At 35.7% G+C, this 22,393-nt stretch overlaps 1 pseudogene; it reads left to right on the top strand.

The window, feature by feature from the left end:
• The first annotated feature begins 19,681 nt into the window (after nt 1-19,681).
• Nucleotides 19,682-20,231, top strand: LOC142874285 (fatty acid-binding protein, heart pseudogene; annotated as a pseudogene).
• Nucleotides 20,232-22,393: the final 2,162 nt, after the last annotated feature.

Genomic DNA, 22,393 nt, shown 5'->3' with positions numbered 1-22,393 from the left:
AATTCTTGAGAAATAATTGTGTATATGCACAAGAAGTTATCATTATAGCTCTGTTCATATAATCAAAAACATGAAAAAATGGTCAAAACTCCATATGGTACTCAGTAACCAATAAATACTTTTGTAGAGGAAGTATGTATTAGTAACATAATGTATTGATATTATATATTGATAATAAAAACAGTAAGTGAAATAATATTATGGCATATCTATTTTTTATTTTTAAAATAGACATTTATATATGGACACAGAAAATAAACTAGACAAATATAAGAACAATAAAAAAGTAAACAGTGGTCTCTGGGTGATGAGATGATGGGTGATTTTTTTTCTTGAATATATCTAAATATACATATTTTTAAAATAATGAAAGTACATTTCTAAATGCAATTCTTAATTAAAAAGTAATCTAAGGAGATTATAATAGAGTATCTCTGAGGTCTTGACAGTGAGGTGATGTTCACATTATATAAGTTTATATGAACACCCATGCTTGGAACAAACTTTAACTGGAAATCTAATCTCCCTTGTCCATCCTTTATTTATATCAGGCTAGCAAATAAGAAGATTACTTAATTTGTTTTGATGAAAATTCTATATGACCTAGGAAACAACTGCTAACTTATGAATTTGGAGAATCTTACCCTAGATCCATCAATACAACAAGCCATTTATCTCCTCTTGCTACATCTCTGGGTTATGTTGACAGTGTTAGTGATTTTAGGATAGAGTACTGGTTAAGTGCCAGGTTCCAGGCATCGGACCTCTTTGGTTCCATTCCTAAATCCACCACTTACTTTAGCTGTGTGACCTTGAACTCTGTAGGCTTTATTTTCTTCATCATTTTATAGGGCTTTTGAGACAATTAACTGAGATTACACATGTAAAACACTGCTATATCTGGCACTTGGTAGTTAGTCAATGGTAGCTGTTTTCATTAATACCTATTGCTATTGTTCAATGTTCATTTTAAAAAGTGAATGTGAGGTTCTCTAGTAAAAGTTACCATGTACCTTCTACCTCGTATTCTCAACTGAAGAATTTAAATTTTTCTTTGGCAGGGAGATGAGGAAAAGCAGGTCATCTATGAATGGATCTATTTAAATTTGTTAAACTTTTGATATTTTACATGATCCTGTGATTTCCTAAGGCCAATTTTCATGATCAATGTGATTAGTACACCTATTTTGATTAAGAAAGAAATAATGATTTTTATGAAACTATTTAAACGTATGGTTTATATAGAGAGATTGTTTTAACTATGCCATAGACTGCTTTTACATATAGATAAAGTCTCAAGTCAAGATGTGGGCCCTCACATATCCTAATCCTCATCAGACACTCATGCTACATTGTTTGACTACTTCCAGTTTCCATGGGAAAGGATTATCAAGTTAAATTATGTGTCTTATGGGTAAGAAAAAATATCAGTGAAATAGCTCTATTCCGCAGCACTCTATGGCTGCTTCCCAAAGAGACTTCTTCCATGTTTTCATACTAGTGTATGGAATAATGAATGAACACACATGTGTGTATACATACACACAAATCTTTTTTCAATAATAAAATTAAGGGAGTGGTATTCACCTTTTTCTAACACTGCTTGGTCCAAACTCAAAAGAAACAGCTTTGAAAAAACTCTAGCTGTCTTTTGCCAATAGAGTTGTTACACCAAAATCTGAACCAGCTTTTCAGCCGGGTCTGGTCGTGTGAGGTAAAGCAGAGCTTGTGTTGTTAGACATCTCTCTACCTCTCCCCACGCCCCACATTAGCTGAGCCTCACTGCCCTTCACCATAATCCTCCCAGACCCACTCTCCATGTTGGTTGAGCCTCACTGCTCCAACAAGTAATGCACTTCTGACACAATGGGGGCATGGCAGGAGCAGTGTGGGGAAAATCAGATAATGCAGGCACAAGCTTGACAGACTTGCTTCCTTTCGAGTGGTACATTATGAACTGGCCAAGTGAAACATGAAGGTATTATCCTGTCTTATCTGGTGGTTGAATGGGGTGCAGCCTCCTTCATGGTGAGGTTTTGGCTTGTTGCCAAAGGATTCTCACTTTAGCTGCTTCACATATTCACCCAGAGTGCTGCCCCCTCACCTCTGTTAACTGTTTTTGCTCTAACCTGCTCCAGAATGAAAGACGAGGACATGTCAGGACCAAGTGATGACCCTGCCAAATGGGTTTTATGAAGATCAAGTCAACTTTGAAGTCCATTTAGAAATACCTGCCACTGGAATCCAGGTTATCTTAAAGAGAACTTAGGTTTCATACACTCACACACCTACACGGGACTGGCTTTAGTTTTCTCCCAGGGGAGACAAAAGAAATCTTTCATACTTGGATTATAATTTCCTGTCTCAGAGAAGAGACTATATAAACATACACACACACATACTCTTCAAAGTCAGAATCTACATGAAATAGATTCAAGGTTGGATTTTTCAATAAGCTTCAAAAGTGAATATGATGCCTAATCTGTAGTTTGAAAATGGCTGCCCACAGCATTCCTGTAGTCCCAACTAGAGTCCCAACAAACTCAAAGGCTAACTTTCCTGGTTTATGAACCACTCTGATAAAGCAAAAACACCCTAAAGTCTCAAATTTATTTTATAGTTGACAATAATTAACAATAAAATGTATAGCACTACTTTTGATAAGATACCCATAATGAGTGCCTAGTTGTTATTAAGTGTTATAAGTAAGTGTGGCTTAATTGGCCAGAGTCAAATGCATAGCCCTTTTTTACATCACTATTAATTCTTCAAAAGAACAGCACACAGACCATCATTCAGTTATTGGTTGTATGATCCCGAAGAAAATTACTCTGGGTATCTGAGGCTGAATTTCATTATGGGTAAAATATTTTACCTATCTCATAAAAATTGTCTAAGGATTAAAGGTAGGTAAAGAGCCTAGCCCAACACCTAAAGGAGGTACCCAATTCAGGTCAGCTTCCTTCCCTTTCCTATTCCTGTGCCTCCTTTACAAACAATTAGACTTTATATACCACTGGACCAGAGACCTTAATTAGAGCAAACAGTAATCAGCATATAAAAGAAGTCTACAATAGCACAGTTCAATTTACCTATTGGTCCATAATACTAAAATAGCCCTGTATGTAAGGGCTCAGAAAAATAATGCATACCATCCTAGGATTTCAAAGGTGTTTATGGGTAAATTTCACTAAACTACATAAAGGTTTAATGTTTAAGGCAGCAAAGATTTTCATCTTCATTTTACAGGCACTTGAATTTTTTGAGATTGTGTGCTTCCAAGAAAACAACCAATCTGTGACCAAGATGTAATTAAGACCCACGATTTCTAATTCCCAGGCTTTGACTCCAACCTCGGAAAATGCTTCAATTCAATGAAACTAATGGCACTTTGGTCTCTGGAATTAGATCCTGTTATCAATGACTTCCACATGGAAAGATCATTCCAAAATGTGTAATTAACCAAGAAAATGCAAATAAACCAATTTGTACCTGCTATTTAGAGGTAAGACACAGAAATGGCTTGAGTTCATTATTTGAAAACCTAACCTTTTTCCGCTTCAAATGGAGCTCATGTTCTCCAGTTGTTCACATATTTTTGCAAAACTTACATTCTCAGTAATATATTTTAAATCATTTGTGATTCTATTATCAGTGCAGAGTTTGGAATGGAGAATAGAATACATGTCAACAGGCACAAGGGGAAGAAAATCCTTCTTCCAATGACCTTAGGCAATTCCATTCAACTAATATTTTTTCAAAACTCTAGTATGTACCAGGCCCTGTGCTAAGTGGAGTAGGAGTCAAGCCCTCAGTTTGGCACAGTCATAAACATGGTAACATTTGGCCAGTGTTACTATATGAGTGAACCTAGTGGAGTGGAGTGGAGTGGAAATACTGATGTAAAAAACAGACAGTAGGCCGGGCGTGGTGGCTCACGCCTGTAATCCTAGCTCTCTGGGAGGCTGAGACGGGCGGATTGCTCAAGGTCAGGAGTTCGAAACCAGCCTAAGCAAGAGCGAGACCTTGTCTCTACTATAAATAGAAAGAAATTAATTGGCCAACTAATATATATAGAAAAAATTAGCCGGGCATGGTGGCGCATGCCTGTAGTCCCAGCTACTCGGGAGGCTGAGGCAGGAGGATCGCTTGAGCCCAGGAGTTTGAGGTTGCTGTGAGCTAGGCTGACGCCACGGCACTCACTCTAGCCTGGGCAACAAGTGAGACTCTGTCTCAAAAAAAAAAAAAAAAAAGACAGTAATAAGTATAATAAAAGAGGTCTACAAGGGCACAGTCCAGAAAGGCCTCCTAGAGGAAGAAATATTTAAGCTAGATCTGGAAGACTATTTCTTTCAAGTGACAGAAGCTCAATTCAAAGTAATCTAAGAGAGGCCGGGTGCAGTGGCTCATGCATATAATCCTAACACTCTGGGAGGCTGAGGCAGGAGGATTGCTTGAGCTCAGGAGTTCGAGACCAGCCTGAGTAAGAGTGAGACGCTGTCTCTACTATAAATAGAAAGAAATTAGCCAAAACAACTAAAAATAGAAAAAATTAGCCGGGTGCAGTGGCAAATGCCTGTAGTCTCAGCTACTCGGGAGGCTGAGGCAAGAGGACCGCTTGAGTCCAGGAGTTTGAGGTTGCTGTGAGCTAGGCTGACGCCATAGCACTCTAGCCCAGGCAACAGAATGAGACTCTGTCTCAAAAAAACAAAAACAAAAACAAAAACACAAACAAACAAAAAATCCAAAGTAGTCTAAGAGAAAACAAAATAGATATTATGGGTTGGCACTGTTGAAATAAGGTCTGAAACATCCAGATTCTCTCAGTCTTTTTGACTCTTTTATTTTATCTCTCTGATTCTCCTTGCATGTTGGCCTCTTTGTCTCCTACTGCACGTGGGCTTTCTCCTTGTATTGGAGAACATGGTCACTGGCAGCTTTGGATTAACATCATTCCAAATTAATGATTCAGAAGGAAAGCATGTCTCTTGCCTACCTTCAATCTAGGAAGGACTCCAATTGGCCCCATTGGGTTACTTGCTTATCCTTGGATCAATCACAGTGGCTGTAAACATGATGACTTGTCTGGTCTGGATCACATAGCCAGAATTGGGTCGCTATGGTAATAGGCAAGGCTTCCAGAAACACATTGTTGCAGAGGGAGAGAAGCAGGTTCTCAAAGGAAGAGGGGTTTGGGTAAACCCAAAGAATGAATTTCATTGCAGTTTGGAAAGACAGATTGGCCACTGTTGAGCTGACATGGAGAAAAAGGTTGTTCCAAGCAGAAGAGAGAGTTTGAGCAAAGACAAGAAAAGGGAAAGCTCAGTGAGTGTTGAGGAAATAGATGATTTTGGTGAAACACAGCAGGAAAGGATAAAGGGTTGGTTGGGGTCAGATAGATGTACATCCTTTAGCCCTATAAAGAAGTTGGCACTATGTTCTCTAAGCAAGGTATGGGTTTTTAAGGTTTTGAGAGTCACACAATATACTCTGTATTTTAGAAAGATAATTCTAATTACACTGTCAAGGATATACTAGACAGAAAAGCTGGAGACAAGGAGTTGGGTAAGAAAGTTATGGTGGGCATGTTGTTTTGGTATAAGAGCATTAATTCCTGGGAAGAACATCTCCACTTTGTGGGGTCCTGGTGGAAGTGTCAATCACAGTGTGGCCTATAACCACAAGGCTGGACCAGTGTTAATGCTACATTTCCTAGGATGCAGTAATCAGTTCATGAGTAAGCACACGATTCAAACAGGGCCAATCTGAGCTCCCCCTGAGGTTTAACACCTGAATCCTTTCAGACAGCATACTTTAAGAATGTAGGTTAAGAGTTTCCAGCAGCCATCCTGCCATTACTAGAAAGAATATTTGTAAAACTGAAGCTAACACATAAGAAAAATAGAAGTAAAAGGAAGAAGAAAGGCAGAGCTCTACTGACGTTGCTTCAGTCTGGGATTGATGGTGTCTTGAAATTCCCAGTTACACATGTCAATATAATTCTTCTTTTGCTCAAGCTAATTTGAACTGCATCTCTTTTAGTCAATAACTAAACAAGTACTGACTAATAAAAAAGATGTCTGCCATTTATTAAACACTTATTACATACTAGGCATTGTGCAGGGTACTTTATGCACATTATCATATTAAATCTTTATAATGACCATGAAAAGCCGATATATTATGATTCCCCATTTTACAGAGGGAAAAACCATGAGTCAACTAACTTCTAAAAGTTTAGTTAACTGTTAAAAGTTGGAAATGATGTTCTAAAGGTTTGTTCAACTCCAAAGCCTATGCTCTTTCCACTTCACCATCTCTATGCTACATTGCTTCAGTACCTTTAGAAAGCAGGGTTCTAGGTGAGAAACAGCAAAATCCTGAACTAAGACAATAGCAGTGAGGATACAAAGAAAAGATACATTCAAGAGATATTTAAGAAAGGGAAGCAATAGTTCCTGGTGATTTTATCAAAAGATTTTACATGTTGAAGAACAGTAAGAATTTTAAGAAGATTCTGAAATCAGGTTAATTTAAGTAAGTATAGAGGAAGACCTGGCTGGAAAGGAACAAACCATGTTTTCTTTGAAGTGTTCGTTGAATATCCAATGGAGCCATCCAATGGGCTGTTAGGGGGTCACAATAAATATATAGGTTTGAGATAATAAATCTGGACCTGTGTTTATAGCCTCTGGAGTAGATATGATTGTTCACAGCCGGTAAAGTGAGAAGTAAAAGAAGCAGAAGATGGACTCTCTATATTCTAAAATGTCAGCATTTAAAGAGTAGGCCTTTGTTCATGATAATCCCTCACACTGGAGTACTGCTTGCCCTTTGTCCACTTTATGAATGTATATTCATCTAAAATGACAGCAAACAATCATAGTATCTCCACAAGGCTTTGTTGGATCTTCTATTCTTCATCCTCTAGTAGAATTGGATACTTTGGCCCTTGTGCCAGGCCCCTGGGGCTTTGTACAATAATATTCTTATTATAGTTCTTGTGATATTCTTATTCTATAGCACTGGGAACCAGAAAACAGACTTCAGACTTTATGCAGATCTGGACCGAATTTCCACTCTACAATTCACTGGTTATGTGGCCTTGGGCAAATTACCTAATCTCTATTGAGCCATGGTTTTCTCCTATGTAAAAAAAAAAAAAAAAAAATAGAGAAGGGATAATATCTTCTTCATAAGGTTGTAAAGTATTTGGTATAGTGACTGACACACAGAAAATACTTTAGATGTTGTTTGTTTGTGAGTCTGCTTCATCCTAGCAGACTTCTTGGATGCAGGTCCCCTGCCCTTCATCTTCTTATCTCTGTTCTCTAACAAAGTATCTGGCATCTGACAGTCACTCAGGAAATGTGTGCTGAATTAACACATGAGTAGATAAGAAGTCAGAATGCTTGGTCACTGTTGCCGTATTTGTTCTCCACTAACTGTATCACTAAATGATGAGCTCCTCTCACCCTTCGTCTCTTTCCCCATCCCAGCCTATTGCGCTGTGGCGGTACTATATGTTCAGTTTGCATGAAGAGACACTAAGCACTGGCTTATTATGACAGGTACACCTAATGCCCTATTTGAAATGACTAACAGAGCAAATGGTCACATTCTCTCTTTTCCTAAATATTTAGTATATATCTCTGACTTAAGGACATTTTCTGAAATGCTTCTGTTTTCTGGGAATACTGAAACACAGTTTCCTGGGAATATAGGGAACACTTGAAATATTGATGTAAACTCTTAAGGTCAATTTGGCATTATCTATTATGAGACTATAAAATGTGAATAACTTGATTTAGCATTTCCACTTGTAGAAGTTTACCCAAAGGAAACAATCAAAGGCTAATATTGCATTAAAACATGTACATTACTACATTATAGTGAAAAAAACAAACAGTGAGGGAGTTCTTAATGTCTACTATGCTTTTTCTTTTGCCTCTTTCTCTGTGCCTAGCAATAGCTGATATCTGGTTGTCCTCCGGGTCTTAGTGTGGATAGTTCTTTTTCTGTGAAGCTCTCCTTGGCCTCCTGGTCTGTGTAATGCATCCTTCCTGCTCCCATGACATCCTATCATAGGCACTCAATGTAAATTATGGTATCATCAAGTATGCTACAATAAGATATGAAATATATATAAGTATAGTGTATAGCATGTTATCATAACTACCTTTCTTCAATATGTTTATTTACTTGTTTGTATTTCATTTGATTGTTTTTTGGTCTCTTCCCAACGAGGCTAAACTGATTAAGTAGAAATTCCGTATCCTTATTTACTTCTATAGCTTCAATACCTAGCACAATGCCGGATATATAGTAGGGACTCAATCATACCATAGAATGATTGAATGATTAAATAGACGAATGAAGGCATCTCAAATATAAATAAAAATGGGCCTTGGTTCACCTGCTAGTCCGTGGGTTAGCACAAGTAGAGAACAACCATTATTCCACCACTGACACAGATGAAAGATATCTACTATTTCACTATCATTATGGAGTATAAGACACTATTTTATGTACAGCATACTATGTAACCTGGAAATCGGAGACTTGTTTAAGAAATGAAATAAATAAATGTTAATTAATTAAGTAATTTCTAACAATCTTTAAAAACACCACTCATTGTTTTTAATTCAACTGAGAATCTTTATCTTATCTTTACCAGAGTTTGAAGTGAGCCATTTTTTCCCCTGTGATTTCCTTAATTTTGTTCATTACCTTTCTGTTGTAGGAGGTCTAGTACTCCACTGCCGTAATCCCCAAAAGGACATTGTATAGAGGAAATGGACCTTGGGATGTACTGTGAAAAAAGGACATCTGGGTAACTTTGGGAAGTATGCTTATTATTTCCTACCCTTGAAGAGTTACAATACAAATGGCACATACTAAAGGCTGAGAAAAATGTGTTAGTTTAACTTTTTCAAAGCCTGGATCATCAAAGCTGTTTTTACTTGAAGCCCAAGTAAAACATTTTAGAAAAGGCTGGGAAGTGGGTAGAGAATTGGATTCAAGGTCAGGAGACCAGGCTCCAATCATGTCTGGACCACTCCCTAGAAGTCACTTCAGTTCCAGAACCTCAGTTTCCTGATTTATAGAACAAGAAAGTTGGACTAGATAGTGTCAAATCCCTTTCAGGCCTAAAATTCTATTTAATCATGTCAGATCACATGCTGATCTACTTTGCATGAGAAAAACTTAAAAAAAACAATGTATGTCAAAGATTATTTAATGTAATTATGGAGAAACAATTTTTTTTACACTTATGTTCTGCATTTTAATTTGACATCACCATCTAGATCTCCAGATGGACATTCAGTTACCTGAAACCTATTTGATCCTCATTCAAGAAAATAAAAAATAGTGAATTTGGCCCTCTGTGCAATGGTCCTCTTAACTGCATAGTGCCATTTTCTTCTTTTCCCTCCTGATAAGTAACTGAAATAAAACTAATGGATATACAAGTACAAAGATATCATAAGGTTAGGACCTCTGAGTCTGACAAACAAAAAGCCGATTCTGCGTCTGCAGCATGCTGTAGACACATTTGGCTTACTTTAGCTCACAATGGAGTAATATGAATTGTGCTAAAAAGCACTATTTGTGCAAATGCAAATAATATTCCATCTGCTCAGGATTTTTTTTCCCCTTATATAGCTTTTGTTCCAGTGTGGTAAAAGCCTGTTTCTTTACCCTGAAGTGCTCCTGCTGATGAAGAGTGAAGTACATGACAATGAACTAAAATCCATTATCAAACAAATACAGTGAGCTTTTCAGCAAGTCATCACAGGGAATGTTGCCTTTTTCTCTGGCATTAAGTTGAAAGTGATTTGTGCTCATGCAAATAAGACAAAGTGGTGGGCTGAAAAAAATTCTGTGTGTGTGTGTGTGTGTGTGTGTGTATGTATATATTCCATACTCTGTAGTTTGCTTTGCACATCTTCCATTTTTATCTTTCTTTCTTGGAGGAGGAGGGTGGCACCAAAGCAGTTTGGCAGCCCTCTTTAGATCTCCTTATAGTTTGAGTCATGATAAATTCTTCAGCAGAAGATTTTAGCTATGCCTTATGCTGTCTTGAATAACCTACTTGGGATTTGGGAGAGCTGCTTTCCCAATTCCTAAGAAGAGCCTATGGCAAGTTGGTAGGAAACTTAACCCCTGTGCTGCTAAAACCAAATATAGTAAGTTTCAAGAGATCAAACTTTAGGATTTGCTGGTGGCAACAATCAAAGGGAAATTCTCCAAGTTCAGTCTTAAGGTACACATTTCTGAGTGCTCATAAATTTCATTCAGTGCCCTGGGCCATAATCTGAGGGCTCTATGACAGTTATACACTTCCTAAAATTAACATACTATGTCTCTAGTTTCAGGAAGAATATAGAAATGAGTGACAATTATACGGCTACCACACAAGATGTTGATAAGCCAACTCCAGAGAACACTAGTGTTTGGGAAAATGTATTTCACCTTCTTTTCAGTCCTCTTGGCCCTCAGCTTTGTCCTTGAATTTCCTTCCTTGCTTCCTTTTTCCTAAGATCTGTGATTTCTATTTTGACAAAATAGAGAAAAAAGCAAAAGAACTTGATCCTTTCTTCCTAAGATCAGAGAAGAAGTGGAGCAGAAGATTATAAGATTTCATGAGCTTGAAAACACACTTTTATTTCAGAAAAATTGAAAGCTTATTATATAGAATTTTGGCTGTTTTATTTATGCCTTATGATTTCATTCAACATTAGTTGGATTTTAAGTAATCCAAATACTATTTTCCTCTTTGTGGAATTTGAAGACTATCCTTTTATGAAACAGTAATTTTGGAGATTTGCTTTTTTATAATTTTTATAACTTATAGATTTCAAAGATTATGCATTTCTCTTTTAGGTTCAGTTTAATAGTCCTAGTGCTATTTTCAATGAGCATTGATTTGTGGGTTTGAAATATAATGAAGCACATACAGTGGTGTTAAGATACAATGAAATAATAGATGTAAAAGCACTTGAATTATTGGGGTGAAAGTTGTTATAGGCATTTCAAGTATAAATGCTGCTAATACATATAATTTATAATTCTGACAGAAATGATTGACTAAAAATGAACAGTATTTCCTGTCTAGTTTCCACTGTACACATCAACAGATGATTATTTTCTTATAGCTTACTTTCTAGGATATATATTAAACTACCTTTTACAGTCCAAGTAAAACCTGAAATTAAGCACTTGAGTACATAATTATGTCATATCAACAGCTTTGCAGTTAAGCTATCTGCAGATATTAACATCATTCCCCAAAGTGTTTGATTTAACAGCTAAAACATGATCTAAAATGAATTAATAATTTAGAACTAAAGGCCACTAAACTACAGCAGTTATCTTGGTATAGTGTCTATGATTATATTTACAATCTTGCAGTGTATTTTAGAGCTACTGAGAATTGTAAAAGATAAAATAATATGTGCCCTTATAAGGCCACTTTTATCAAAGGTGATTTCCTTTTATGTTAAGATAACTTTTCACTCTTCCTGACTTCAAAGAGAAACACATTATTTCAAATATATTTTAAACTTTTAACATAAAACCCTTACACATTAAACCATTAATATACGGTTGGTCAGGAAAATGTCTCATTCCACTCACAATAATGTCTGACTTTAATTAGACCCTGAAAAGTAAAGGATTTAAATTCAAATCCTGTCCAACATTAATTATAGAATTCTTAATATTGTAGGATGCCCTTTACTAAGTTTCTAGGATATGTCCTGAGCTAAATAAAAAAAGGAAATTAGCTTCTGGGGACAAGAGACTGGTTATTATAAAATGGTATGTGTTGATATGTGGTATATCATCCTAAAGACTTCTCCCAACATTCAAAGGGGCAAGGTAGACTTCCTTGTATAGTCCAGTGTTCTTTTTCCACGTGGATAGGAAGCCAAAGACCTACCCTCAGTCTAACATTTTTTTTCAGCCTATATAGTAAGGAGATAACTCCCTTTGCCACATTCTTATGGTCCTTTCCTAATCTTAGTTAAATGGAGAGTTTGTCCACATATAATAGCTACTGCTACTGCCACTGCCAGGGAAGGAGTATTCCTGGTTCCATCTTGTGGACAGTAGAAACAGGAGCTAAGAGTGGCTGAGAATAAAAATACACAGGCACATGCCAGGTCCTCTCCAGGCCTATTCTGAGATCTTTGGCAATCTCTCTTTACTTAAGTTAGTGAAGATTTGCTCCTTTAACAATCAATCAAGTTTTATTAAGCATTCATTTTAATATCTGGAGTTCTATGAACTATATCCCAAGATGGAAGCACAAAAAGCACTGGAATATAGTCAGTGTTCATACCCAGTTCTGCCAATTGCAAGCTGTCTATGTGACCTAGTCAGTCCCTTAGTCACAGCCCTAATGTGTCTCAGTTTTCTCATCTGTAAAAAAAAATTAAGTCATGAAGAAAATTATTTGGAAACTTTAAAATACTAAGTACTTACACTATCTGGCTGAAATACTGAAAATGCTTTGGAAACTGTAAAATACTACAGAAGGTAGTAGTATTATTGGACTTTATTCTGTATGGCCAATAAATTTCTATAATTTCCCAAAGCAATATTTTCTCAATTTCTAAATTGCAAAAACATAAAATCTATTATAAAAGGTGTTTCAAATATCAACTGAGCACTGTCAGCTCTAATTTTTCTAAATATTCAAATAATTTGAAAGTTATTATGGGACAAACAATAAATACATTTTATTTTATTTGTTTAATATTTCGATCTTTACCTCTTACTTTATTTCAGCCAAAAATTTAGGCAATCACCTTGAGTTTCTGGAAGTAAAATAGAAGCAATTCTTAGTTAATTAGTACTCTGTAAATTTGGTTTTAGACTCCGAGGGGTGGGGGAAGGGAGGTGGATGATGGGAGGTTGCTTGGTTGGTACCATGTGTGCTGTTTCAGTGATGTACGCACTGAAGGCCCTGATTTCACCAAGATGCGATATATCAATGTAGCAAAATTGCACTTGTAACCCATGAATATATACAAACAAAAAAATAAATGGAAAAAATAGGCTGAAGAAATTACAAAAATTCCACAGCATACCATGTTAGTGTTTCAGTGTGGCATTGCTTCCTGGCATTTCTTAGGATGTTTGTATGTTTTTCCAAATCTGAGAAAAAAAATTGAAATTTTCCTGGGAAAACAGGAAATGTGTTATTCTGCAAGAGTTAAGACTTTATAATCACTATAGTGACATGACAAGGTTGAAAGAATCCACTGATACAAAGTCAAAAGCAAGAGCAGGAAGCACCATGTGTCTAAGTAACAGTTTATGGATTCTGAAGCTTGGTTCTCTGGCCTCCTCACAGTCCCAAAGCAAATAAATAAATAATAAAGTAATTGAAATGTACATTATAACACCCACACAGTAGAATGTGGATACTCTGCTCATAGGAGAGACCTTATGCCAGTTATCAAAACCAATCTACTTCTTTTGTGTGTGTGTGTGTGTGTGTGTTTCAATTCTGTGCATTTATTTATTTATTTATTTTTTATTTCGGCATATTATGGGGGTACAGATTTTAAGGTTTCAATAAATGCCCATTTCCCCCCTCCCCCCAAAAGTCTGAGTCTCCATCATGACCATCCCCCAGATGGTGCACATCTCACTCATTATGTATGTATATACCCGCCCCCCTCCCCCCTCCCACCTGCCCAATACCCTATTACTGTAGTACCTATGTGTCCACTTAGGTGCTACTCAGTTAATACCAGTTTGCTGGAGAATATATCTGGTGCTTGTTTTTCCATTCTTGGGATACTTCACTTAGTAGTATGGGTTCCAGCTCTAACCAGGAAAATATAAGATGTGCTATATCACCATTGTTTCTTAGAGCTGAATAGTACTCCATGGTATACATATACCACATTTTATTAATCCATTCTTGGATTGATGGGCACTTGGGCTGTTTCCACAGCCTTGCAATTATGAATTGTGCTGCTATAAACATTTGAGTACAGGTGTCTTTTTTGTAGAGTGTCATTGGATCATTTGGGTAGATGCCCAGCAATGGGATTGCTGGATCAAATGGTAGATTCACTTGTATCGCTTTAAGGTATCTCCATATTGCTTTCCACAGAGGTTGAACTAGTTTGCAGTCCCACCAGCAGTGTAGGCGTGTTTCTCTCTCTCCACAACCACGCCAGCATTTATTGTTTGGAGATTTTTTGATAAAGGCCATTCTCACTGGGGTTAAGTGATATCTCATTGTGGTTTTGATTTGCATTTCTCTGATGATTAGAGATGTTGAGCATTTCTTCATATGTTTGTTGGCCATTCTTCTGTCTTCTTTAGAAAAATTTCTGTTCAAGTCCTTTGCCCACTTTTTAATGGGGTTATTTGATTTTTTTCTTCCTAATTTTCGTGAGTTCTAAGTATATTCTAGTTATCAGTCCCTTATCGGATGCATAGGATGCAAAAATTTTCTTCCATTCTGTAGGTTGTCTGTTTACTTTCATGACTATTTCTTTGGCTGTGCAGAAGCTTTGTAGTTTGATCATGTCCCATTTATTTATTTTTGTTGCTGCTGTGATTGCCTTTGGGGACTTCTTCATAAACTCTTTGCCCAGGCCGATGTCTAGGAGAGTGTTTCCAACTTTTTCCTCTAGAGTTCTAATAGTTTCATACAATCTACTTCTTAATCAACATTTCTAACTTGTTTCTGAGTCAAGACTGATTTGAAGCAGTAAATTAGGAAAGGAGAGAAGGGCTATGAAAGGATATCTCCTACAAAAAGACTTTGGTATATTCTTATACTTTGGTACAAGAAATGACAGCATGGAAGAAAAAGAAAAGACAGAAATATAAAAAGTAAAGTCCAAAAGGGCAGGTGTTGGAATCATTTAAGGATGTGGTAAATGGTCTTATATACCTCAAGAAACCCTCTATACTTACTGAAGACTCTTGGAAATGTTTGTGTAGTTAGTAAATAAATGATTGGAACTCATACCAGAACATTTTTTTGATTAGAATTATTAAAAATAGGTTGGGCGTGGTGGCCCACACCTGTAATCCTAACACTCTGGGATGCTGAGGTGGGAGGGTTGCTTGAGCACAGGAGCTTGAGACTAGGCTGAGCAAGAGGGAGACCTCATCTCTACTAAAAATAGAAAAAAATTAGCAGAGCATGGTAGCGCATGCCTATAGTCCCAGCTACAAGGGAGGCTGAGGCAGAAGGATCGCTTGAGTCCAGGAGTTTGAGGTTGCTGTGAGCTAGACTGATGCCACAGTACTCTGCCCCAGGCAATATAGTGAGATTCTGTCTCAAAGAAAAAAAAAAAAGAATTATATTAAAATACATTTCAAGGGTTGATTGCAGACAGTTTAATCCCTAAGGATCAACAGTTTGGCTTTATAGAACATCTCACTTGCCAAGAATTCCAAGTACTCAGATGTAAGTCTATTTTTGCCTTAATTTTAAAACCATCTGAACTTTCTTCAAATAAATAATATTATTGGCTTTCTGTTAAAAGCATTTAAGAAAACACTTTATGTGATTTTGTTACACCATGATAAATTCCTAGTTCTATCCCCTAACTAGCAGAAGTGATCATTGATTTAATGTTGTTTTTCTCCACCTTCTACATTATCACCAATTACTCTTGTTTTTGTGCTTGTGACTGTGATTGCAAGGTTTGTGATCAATACTATGGCTAGAATAACAAGACCTGCTACATTCATAACAGTTTATCAACTAGAATAGCATAGTTCTTAGGATTTGCTTTTCCAATTTTTTGACATATTATCTCATGATGGCTATTTTTACACTTGATCTTAGCCAAAAGGCTGAGAAGCGATGATGGCTATTTTTAGAAAAAAATAATTTATATTTGCACTCTAGTCCAGGCGATGGAACAAGACTGTTTAAAAAAAATTAGATTTGTATATAGGCTTTTAAAATTTTTTTAGCAGCTCACAATTGATATTTAATCAATGGTTTCCACTGTGGGTACTCACACGCCAAGAGAGTGCAAGACAGTTCATTGACATGTAGAAAGAAATTACGAGTGTATATTTTATTTTTATCTTAAAAAAGGAATAAAATAAACTCTATTAACATTTAACATACAATTGACACGGGCACCCAAAATAGGTTAGTCTGTCATAAAAGCTTCCCTCAGTTTGGCTGAGGAAAGTGTGTGATTTAGAAGGTTGACAGTAGATCCCTAATTCATCTACGAGCCTTTAGCATATTATGGTCTATTGCAGTCTGTGCATGAGGCTAAAAGTACATGCAGATATTACTTTAAACGATAGAATCTTTACAATATCTAGAGTTATATTGGAAGGGATCATAAAAATCGTGGTATATTGCAGATGCTTGCTAGTAGTCTCTTCAGAAAGTACTTACACTATCTGGCTGACAGTCACATTTATAACCATGACTCAAGCATAATAAAAGTGATTCATGTAACCAAAAATATTTGTACCCCCATAATATTTTGAAATTTTAAAAAAAGAGTAGTTCAACTTAAAGATGAATTGTGACTTTTTTAAAACAACTGTTCCAAATTTGTTGACCTTTTCTGAGATAATAAGTGTTTGGCATTGGGGTGTTACCCAGCAGAAATTTTTATAAAATAGGTAAATTTAATGATGATGCTGCTGCTGATGATGTTAGTGGAAGGAAAGGGTTTTCTATAACAAATAAGTGAACAGAATAAAATTATTTTTAAATTCATTTTTATCTCTTTCTATTCCATTTTATTTTATGAATTTTATAATGTATATGATATATAATACAATACATTATACTTATATCTAATATATTTTATATGTGTACATTATGTATGGTAATATTCCTAATAAATACATTGAAGCTGCATATTCAAATACTTTTTACTAATCAAGATGTGTGATAAACTAATTCATGCATAATGGCAGCAACATTTTTGTACCTAGAGACATCTTAATGACAACAATCAGGTTCCTGGCAATATTCTATAGCACGATAGAATCATGCTCTTATTTTATTATCACACTAGACTTGAAAGACGTAATATTTATCAGTCAGGATGTTTTCAATTACAAATAACAGTAACCAACCAGAGGTAATGCGAGCTTCAGGTAAAGCGATATCAAGGCTCCAGGCTCCACTTCATGTTATTTTATTAGCTTTTTTCTTCTCTTTCTGTCAGCTTTGTCTTCAACGCTTGCCCTGTGATCTTAAGAAGGTTGTCGATAGTAGCCAGAGCAGCAGGATTCCTTGTTCATGTTTAAGTGTGTAGATGTGTGCATGTGCGTGTCCGAGAGAAAGAAAGACCTACAAGGAAAAACTACTCCCTGCCCATCTTTTAAGATGTAGGAAGCTTCTTCCCCAGAGGGCCTGAGCAAGACTTTTCTCAAGTTTTATTGACTCAAATTGGCTTAGACAGAACCTTATCCAAGTCAACTTCTGTTAAGTGTGATAAGACTATAATAATTGGCCACTAAAGAGTTGGCGTGGAACAAGTGTTGAGAATTCAACCAGTACTTTCACTAGAGAATATTCTCCCCATTTTGCAGATTGTTTCCATCTTACCTACCCAAATAAGGTAACTTACCCAGGGTTATCTTGGGTCATTGATTTGACTGAAATAATAATACTTGTCAGCATCATGTTTATCACTATTATAATTATTATTATTGCCAAAATAGTAATCAAATAACTAAGGTTTGTGTTACATAAAACAGCACAATATTAGGGGAAAATACCTAAAGATAAATAGATCCAAATAGCCAAGAAATAAGTCAGAAAACATCATAAATCAATGAAACTTATCCAATACAATGGGTTGGAAAAAGTGGCCGACTATGTGGAAAAAATATAACTAACATTCTACCTCATTCTAAATTCAAAGATAAATTTCAGATGATTTTTATAAAACATAAAAAAACTATAAAAAGTTAGAATTAAGTGTAAGCAATAACTTTCTGCTATCTAGAAGTGAAATATTTAGAAGTAATATTTATAAAAGTATTAAAATTTATAATATTAAAAATAAAGGAAAGGACTTATTTTTCACTATAAAAATACAAAACTATGTAAATTTTAAAACATCATAATATTAAAAGGCCAACAATAAGTGTAAGATGATAAAGGGTTTATATTTTAATATATGAATAGTTCTCATAAGTCAATTAAAAAAAAACACACCAAAAGATAAATTAAAAAAGGGTAAGAAAAGATGATTTCACCAAAGAAAGCATTCCAATTTCAATAAACACAAAAGAAAAAAGTTCAAACTCACTAGCAATAAAAAAGTCCTAGTTAAAAAAAAAAACTTTTATTTTAAAATTAAATGTAATTAAAACAAATAAAATACCTTGTTTTGTTTATAATATTCAGTGCTGATGTGGTTTACAGAAAACTGATACTCATATGCTTTTGGTAGAAATTGAAATTTTTTAATTATTAAGTTTAGAAGAATTTTGAAAAATAACGTGTTCAACTTACAAAAGGGGAATTTGAGACTATTCTCACATTTTGCTTATGGGAGTGTAAAGTGCTACAACTCTTCTGGAGTTTGTTATTGAATCCTAAATAACTTTAAAAAATGTTTGTATTTGTGGACAACTATCTATCTAACCCAAGAAGATAACAAGAAATTCAGACAAGAGCTTCATTAATTAAATTTATATAGTAGCCCTAAATTAGAAACAACTTAAGTATCCAAAAATAGTACATTATTGTTTGATAAAGTATTGTGAGTTCCCTCAATTGAATATTTTTGCAGCCATTAAAAATGATGCTTTAATAATAAAAACATTATATAAATGTAGTAATATAATAATATAAATATAATTTAAAATAAAAATATTTAAGTCATGGTAAAGCACTAATATATTATTAAATGAAATGTGGGCCAGTTAAGGTAGCTTATGCCTATAATCCTAGCATTGTGGAAGGCCAAGGCAGGAGGATTGCTTGAGGCCAGGAGGTCGAGACCAGACCAAGAAACAGAGTGAGACCCTGTCTCTACAAAAAAATTTAAAAATTCGCTGGGCATGGTGGTATGTGCCTGTAGTCCCAGCTACTCCAGAGGCTAAGATAAGAGGATCACTCTAAGCCCAGAAGTTGAAGGCTGCAGTGAGCTATGATCAGGCCACTGCACTCCAGGCTAGGTGACAGAGTGAGACCCTGTGTCTAAAAAAAGAAAAAAGAAAAAGAAGGTGTCTATCCTATCTTAGCAAATACAATATGACCTCAATTTTGTAAAACAATATGGGTATATGTATAGAAATAAGCTGGGAATACAGCACATTCAAATGTCTTTGACATATGGAAGGAAAAAAGATTTTTATTTTTTACTTTATATTGTTGTGGGTTTCCCAAATATTTTACAATGGCATCCTAAGGGTTTCCTTGTTTCAAACGGTATTAAAATTCTTTATATTTTCAAAGTCCCAGTTCTCTTTTGAGAAACAAATCATTCTCTGTATCACTCATGTTGTACATATTGAAGAGTTACATGTGGATACCATACCAATATACTACAAAAACATATAAGATCTAAAGTACAACAACAAAAAGATAGTTTTACATACCTATAGTTAACTAAAGAGTTATGTGTGTAAATCATACCAATAATACTACAAAAAATACATAAGATCTGAAGCACACACACAAAAATAGCCCTAGGCCAGTCCGGAGTCCTTGCACGCCTGCTCTCTCAGCTGCTCTCTCAGCCTAGCCCAGCATCACCATGGTGGACGCCTTCCTGGGCACCTGGAAACTAGTGGACAGCAAGAATTTCGATGACTACATGAAGTCAATCGGGGTGGGTTTTGCTACCAGACAGGTGGCCAACATGACCAAGCCTACCACAATCATCGAAAAGAATGGGGACACTATCATCCTAAAGACACAGAGCACCTTCAAGAACACAGAGATCAGCTTTAAGCTAGGGGTGGAGTTCGGCGAGACAACAGCAGATGACAGGAAGGTCAAGTCCACTGTGACACTGGATGGAGGCAAACTTGTTCACGTGCAGAAGTGGAATGGGCAAGAGACAACACTGTGCAGGAGCTAAGTGATGGGAAACTTATCCTGACGCTCACCCACGGCAGCGTAGTTTGCACTCGTACTTACGAGAAAGAGGCATGACCGGCCTGTGCCTTCACTGACTGCTCCTCTGCCAATCGGCTGACCCTCGACTCAGAACCACATTGCCTCATTTTCCCCTCTGCATTTTGTATAAATCCGTCTTGGTTGAGGAATTCTTCTGGGGTCAGGTGCCACCATCTTGGATTCAGTTCCCGTTCCCACTGTGTGTGTGGCTTTTTTTTTAAAAAAAGACTGTACTCAAAGGGTGCTCTGAGGTCAATAAAACAGAGCCAAGGGCATCCACTTTGGCCTTTGGTGACATAAAAAAAAAAAAAAAATAGCCCTAAATACCTACGGTTGATTAAATGCACCTATTGTTCGTTGAATACCTACATATTTGTAAGTCAATTATTTTCACCCGTGTATTTTCACAACAAACTATGAGTAAGCTATTGTCAGCACATTTTTATAAATGAAGAAACTGAAACTCAAGGGAGGTTACTTATCTAGCCAGAATAGCGCAGCTAGGTCAAGCCATAGATAAATTTCAAATCTGAGTCTATTAGCTTCAAAAGTTCATAACTTTTCACAACTCCATGAATGCTGCTTCTCAGGCAATTTACAGACACAACTGAACAATTAAATGATGAATTAATTCAAAGTCTGGCATAAAAATCAAGATTTGAGGAATAGCATGTGATTGGCTTATCTGCAAAATTTTATTGTGTCTTTTTACCTGAATTACCCTGACAATTTGATTCATTTTCTATTTTTAATTTATAGTTCAGTTTCTTCCTCTTCCACAACCCTTAGAACTAATAGGAAACTGTGCCTACGCAATGTCAACCATGCTGATACCTTAAACTAGCTAAAGGAATGGATGTCTCACTTTTCATGCAGGTGCTAGACTATATGTGGATGTCTCGGAATAATGACACTTTATTATTTGTCTTCATGGGATTTCTTGGCTCAAATCACCATTGTCAAGGTCAAAACAATACATCTAAGAAGCTTCAGTTAGTTAAGAATTTTATGAACAGGATTAAGACACCATGGTCTAAGTAGTTGACTGATCTCAAAACTTTGTATTATGTCTTTTTGAGACGTTTGGCAAAGCTCTATTGCTGGTAAAGTTCAACTTGCAAATTTCAGAAAAGATTTATTTTAAAAGCATCATGAAACTATATAATTACACACTGAAAATTTTCAAAGTAATAATACTGGATATATAAATTAGTATTTTTCATCCAGTGCTCTCAAGGAACAAACATTTTTGTCATTAAACTTTACCAGAAGGAGAGATGACAATATTTGAAAATTGCTATGGACAAATATGAAAATGATATTTTACTCTATCTTATGGTAGCATCATTTTGAGAATCATTTATACTCTTTTTGAGTTTTGGTGCTAGGTTTTATTTACTTGGTATTGTTTTTGAAAGTCGGTTTTAAAATACTCTAAGTATATTTGTTACCTTTGTTTGAAAGAATTCTCCCAAAAAGGAAGGGAAATGACCAGTTTGGATTCAGAACAGAGATAAGAAAAAGAGAGCTGTCTCTCCCTTTCCCATCCCACCACATTTTTATAAAGCCCTTCCACACTCATCCTCTATCCACATCTCAAATACTCATTTGTAATTTTATTTGTATTAATAATTTATGTTATCAAGATGCTCTTCTTAAAACTTCATTTAATTATGGACAAGGCTTATATCAGAAAGCCATGAAGAACCTGAAAAGAAAATGATGAGCTATTTTATTTTCCAGAATTAGGTTAAAATGCTATTTGAGTAGTACAATCATCCTCCCTGGCACAGGATGCAATTGTCTTAATAAATGATTTGTTTATATTGAAATCTTACAAAATGATTCGGAAGCTTTCTTTTTACCTTTTTCAATAGGAACTACTGTTGCAGTTGGTTTTCAACATAGTGTTTTGATAGCTCTTTTTATACCATGGCATTGAAAGGGTAGAGCTTCATCAATGATGTTTATTCAGCCTTCAAAGACATAGTCAGTCACCTGATATATCCTAGGAAACTTGTGATCATAATTGATCAAAGTAAAATCATCAAAAGAAATTAATCGTAAATGAGTGTGAACTCTGGATTTCAAAATCCTCTGGAAATAAAAACTTTTCCCCTGTCCTTAAACCAAGAGGTCAAGTATTCATTGACCAATAAAGATTCTCCCTTCACCATCAGCTAGAAAACACTCTTTGAAATCCAATTAACTCTTTCTTGTAGACAGTCCTCATTTTCTATTTTATCAAAAAGTGAAATTTGCCATTCTGTACTCCAATAAAAGTTAAGT

This window comes from Microcebus murinus, chromosome 1 (assembly GCF_040939455.1).
Source record: "Microcebus murinus isolate Inina chromosome 1, M.murinus_Inina_mat1.0, whole genome shotgun sequence".
Taxonomy (NCBI): domain Eukaryota; kingdom Metazoa; phylum Chordata; class Mammalia; order Primates; family Cheirogaleidae; genus Microcebus; species Microcebus murinus.
The sequence above is the reverse complement of the archived record's forward strand: the minus strand, read 5'-3'. Positions and strand labels throughout refer to the sequence as shown.